This window comes from Macrobrachium rosenbergii, chromosome 41 (assembly GCF_040412425.1).
Source record: "Macrobrachium rosenbergii isolate ZJJX-2024 chromosome 41, ASM4041242v1, whole genome shotgun sequence".
Lineage (NCBI taxonomy): Eukaryota > Metazoa > Arthropoda > Malacostraca > Decapoda > Palaemonidae > Macrobrachium > Macrobrachium rosenbergii.
In genome coordinates, this window is record NC_089781.1 from 17,767,881 (window position 1) to 17,772,880 (window position 5,000).

Below are 5,000 nucleotides of genomic sequence, written 5' to 3' on the forward strand. Positions count from 1 at the left end.
TTGGGGCAAAGACCCCTCTACCGGTAGGTGTCCTATTGGTGTCGGTACAGGTTGTCGTGTCGGAAGGGGGGTGGGTAATCGGGATTGACGGGGGTGGGGTTGGTGGAGGTGGGTGTTGGAGGGGTATATGATCCGATGTTTGTGTTGGGGGCTTGGGGAAAGGGCAGGGGGGGGGTTAGGGCATTGGGAAGAGGAGGAAGGAGTCAGGTCCTGAGCCGGGAAGTATCATAGCCTCGGACCTCTTAATGTTTTTCTTTTCCTGTTGTGCTTTTTTGTTTTTCTCGGGAACAATCTTGAGGGACCAACTGTTAGCGTCACTGACGCGGACGTTGTTGTTTTTCATTGTTGGTACAGCAGTTGTTTTCATCAGTTTCACAGATGTAGCTGGAAAAAAAAGTTTATATTTAATAGAGGTATATAACTTATTACAAGAGACTGACCAAGTGTAGGCCTACAATGCATATGAATAATTTACGGAAGTGACTGCCTTACTTTTTCATTCTTTTTTTTTTTAGTGGGACAAACCATTGACAACACACAAAAATCATGCAGTAGTTACAGAGATAGTTACAGGGAAAAAAAAAGCCAATTTCACTTCAGTGCCACAGACCTAGACAGGTCAAGCTACAATATATATCTGCAATATTTAAGGTCAAATTTTCAGAGGCTATGCATGTTTCGTACACGTCTGAGATGAGTTGGTTGGGAGTCCAAATGCCCACACGAGTGCTCTCATATCCCTTCATACCGGACTAAACTTTGGGCAAGGTCATGTGCTGGCATAGGCCTAAGGCCGGCTTAATACAGAACAACCCAACGTATGTCTTGTACACATTGAGAGTTAGGCTATCAATTTAGCTTGAAGAATAATTAATCAATGTGTTGCACGAACAATGATATGCATTCATTAATTAATTATTTACATATTAGTGTGTGCTTGTCAGTGTGAGTTTTTAATCTTTGTCATACATTTCATTGTTTGCCAAGACAATGATGGCCATATGGTTTAAGGTGATTTTCATTTGTCTTAGAGCCTGTCATTTCTTTTAACCCCATGTTAATGGGGAGGTCTTTTAAGCTATAAAATGTCCCTGTCTAGCTTTGGTTGAGCCTGAGGCCCAGAGAATGGCCTGAGCCTATCCTTGGCCCAGTGGAAAATGCACGAGTAATTGGAAGTCCGGAAGTGTGGCAGAATTCCAGTGCTTTGTAGTCAAGGACAGCATGGAACGTTCAGCCGAGTCACCTGATTCTACTGACGGTTGTAAACGAGGGCGACATCTGTTTCATTAATGAGTCTATTTTCAGTCAGTGACAGAAGTCAGTCTTCCCAACAGACCAGCTGTGCGTGAGTGTAAATGTTTGTCTTTGCATTTTCTTGTGTTACTTGGTAACATGTGAAAATTTATGTAATGTATTGTATTTGATGATATGTATACACGTGCTAACATGACTGCTACGCGCGGTTCACTTAGGCCTAAACGAAGGCAAATAGCCTACGTTTCAGTGCCCTGCTAAATCCACAGATCTGCTAAATCCACAGGGCTATAGGAAAACTCCCGTCTTAATCCCAGTCACTTTGGTGCTAATGGAATAGAGACTGTCTTATCCAGATTAAAGTTTCTTATCTTGGCCTGAGTAAGATTTATCATCTTAATACCCTATGCACCTGAATGACCGGGGAAGTTTTTCGCAGCTAATTACTTGCTTACAACAGCCAGAACGTGATAATGTATATAGTGATATTAATATATTTGTTTGTTCTTTGTTTAATTATTATTGATATATTTTTGTCCGCCATACTGTTCGAGACGTGCTCGCCTTTACATCGTAAAAGTCATCGATTAGGAAACTTTATTTTATGCGTGTTATTTGTCTTGAATAAAAGTAAAACTCTCTCTCTCTCTCTCTCTCTCTCTCTCTCTCTCTCTCTCTCTCTCTCTTCGCTGGGTGAGCGGGTTCCGTTCTCAGCTACCACCCTGTTGGTCGCGAGTTCGAATCTCCGACCGGCCAGTGAAGAACAAGAGGAATTTGTTTCTGGTGATAGAAATTCATTTCTCGCTATAACGTGGTTCGGATTCCACAATAAGCTGTAGGTCCCGTTGCTAGGTAACCAATTGGTTCTTAGCCACGTAAAAGTAAATCTAATCCTTCGGGGCAGCCCTAGGAGAGCTGTTAATCAGCTCAGTGGTCTGGTTAAACTAAGATATTCTTAACTCTCTCTCTCTCTCTCTCTCTCTCTCTCTCTCTCTCTCTCTCTCTCTCTCTCTCTCTCTCTCTCTCCAGCTGGTGTTCCATATTAAGTGAGTTACATTAGCAGTTGGTGATTGATGACTTGTATACGTATTCTTCATTGTTCTTGCGATAGTCAGCATCACCTGAAAAGCATATTTGTTGAGAATAAATATTTATCGTAGAGGAGCACCAGACGTTCATCCCCCCCCTTCCCCCCACTTCCGTCCTTCCTGCTTTCGAGTAGGCCTTGCCCGATTAGGCAGGCTGGGCATCATTAATATACCCTGGTTGTGAGTCATGAACTGGTTGTGCGCTCACCTTTTATGCTCGATTTTTTGTGTTTTCTTAGGAGGGTATTTTACAGTATTATTGTTCTCTCTCTCTCTCTCTCTCTCTCGTTCGTTACCATGTTTTCATGTAATGTAAACTTTAATGGGTATCAGCGCTGAAATTGATTCTTTGTATTGTGAACAGAAGCAAACTTTATCTTCAAAACGCAAAATGTCATTAACCAAAAGTTGTGATAACACTATTTTTAATTACTATTTAAAAATAACGACCACTGGTAAATGGGACGGGCATCCTAATGCCCCGATGTAGCCCAGGCCCGAAGAAAGGAGGCAAGACAAAAAAGTAGATGCAGCGTGTTTTGTCTACGTGTAGGCCTTTATATCCATATATATATATATATATATATATATATATATATATATATATATATATATATATATATATATATATATATATATATATGTGTGTGTGTGTGTGTGTGTGTGTGTGTGTGTGTGTGTGTGTGTTAAACTGCATTTCACCTGTCATTAGTCGAATAAGTTTTACAAACATTGAACATATATATATTTAGTTACATCAGTCTCTCTGCCTAGTATTTTGACTGTCACTAACATCTAAACAAATTTTGTTTTCTCAGAGAGAGAGAGAGAGAGAGAGAGAGAGAGAGAGAGAGAGAGAGAGAGAGAGAGAGAGGTGTACAGTATAGTTAGCAGTATGGTGTTTTGAGAGCGCAACCAGTATAGTGTTTTGAGTGTGCAACCCGTGAAGGAAAGGAACACATTCCAAACGGGTTTTCAGGACCCCCTCAGCGTAAGCTACCTAGATTTAGCCTGCCTTGTTCTGGCACGGGCTCATGCTCTGCAGCAGCCCGTAATCCAGTGTAGACTTTTCATTAAAGTCTGTTCCATAGTACATAAATAGATCACCATTATGCTCATTAATAATATATAAGTCTACATGCATCATATCTATATCAAACTCCCAGTTGATAGAATAGCCCATCGGTGGGCAATTCAATAATAGCGAACTTCTTTGGGGCTGCTGAAGAGCAAGAGCCCGTGCCAGCAGAAGGCTGGCTAAGTCTTGATAGTGAACTTCTTATACTCACCTTTTGTCGCATATTGTTAACAGGTCGCCGTGTTCTTCCAACAGTTTCTCGGGCTACGAAAAGCGTCGGGGAAAAGATCTAGCCGCTTCATTTCATTCTCTCCCACTACTTTTTTTTTTTCTTTTCCGTCCGCCCTGCAATTCCGGTCCACTTTGGGTCTCGTCGGGTCGTTGACTTTGTTGCATAAGGAGTTGGGACGCATTATCCTACCCTCGATATCCTCCTCCTCCTCCTCCTCCTCCTCCTCCTCCTCCTCCTCCCACAACTCAGCCGTCCTTCGAGATGGTCTGAATCCCTCCCTCCCTTCCTCCCCCATTCCCATCCCTATCTCTCATACACCTTCCTGCTGCACCTCATCGATGGTATTAGTTTCTGTTTTTTTTTTTTTTTTTTTTTTAACCTTTTAAACTTGTTGCTGTACAATTCTTTATAGTCAGCCTACACCAGTAGGCGTATATACTATTCCTATAGGCTGTGTGTTTTAGTACCTATGCATGATTCTACATGCGCACATGCACTATACACAGGTGGACATGGGCGAACATACTATATACAGTCATATCTTCATTCATAGGTTGATTTGCCAAGTCATAGCTGTGTTATCCAAAGCAACCAGTTATCGCAGCTTATTAAGACTCGTTGAAGTCTTTTCAGCGGTTCGTAGATCTTATTATGTGTTCGTCTCAGGGAAGTAGGCCTTTTGTGCTTGCGTCTCTCTCTCTCTCTCTCTCTCTCTCTCTCTCTCTCTCTCTCTCTCTCTCTCTCTCTCTCTCTCTCTCTCATTATGTATATGTATATATATATATATATATATATATATATATATATATATATATATATATATATATATATATATATATATATATATATATATCTCGTCTGGCGCCACAGGAAAAGCTTGAAAAGAAACGACAAAGTGTCAAGTAGGCTACATTCTTGTAATTAACACATGCCCGAAGATGTCTTAATTACACGAAAGTACTTGGCACGCTTGTTGATTCTTTTCAAGCTAAGCCGATGAACAAATCACGTACACATTTTTGTTGTTTTCGCAAATATATACATACATACATACATATATACGGTACATACATATACTTATATACGGCACGTACCGTATATTTGATGTGCCATGTTTCCAAGTAAAGGAAGTCATTCATTGACAGAATTTCGCCGAGAAGGTCAACCCTCCTTTTCTGTTTAATTTAAACTGGCCCTTTCCTCCTAAATACCTCATATGAGGAGAGAGAGAGAGAGTGTGTCTTCGGTATTATTAGGCAACACGTGACTCTCATTTACTTGTCATTTTCAGGGAGGTTTATCATCTTAATGTAACCTAATCTTAATCTTATCTGCCGGGGGCCTACGG

General features: G+C 40.9%; 1 protein-coding gene across 1 annotated transcript in view; it reads left to right on the top strand.

Annotated features, from left to right (window-relative positions):
• Positions 1 to 5,000, top strand: part of shn (schnurri) — a 139,131-nt gene that overhangs the window by 940 nt on the left and 133,191 nt on the right.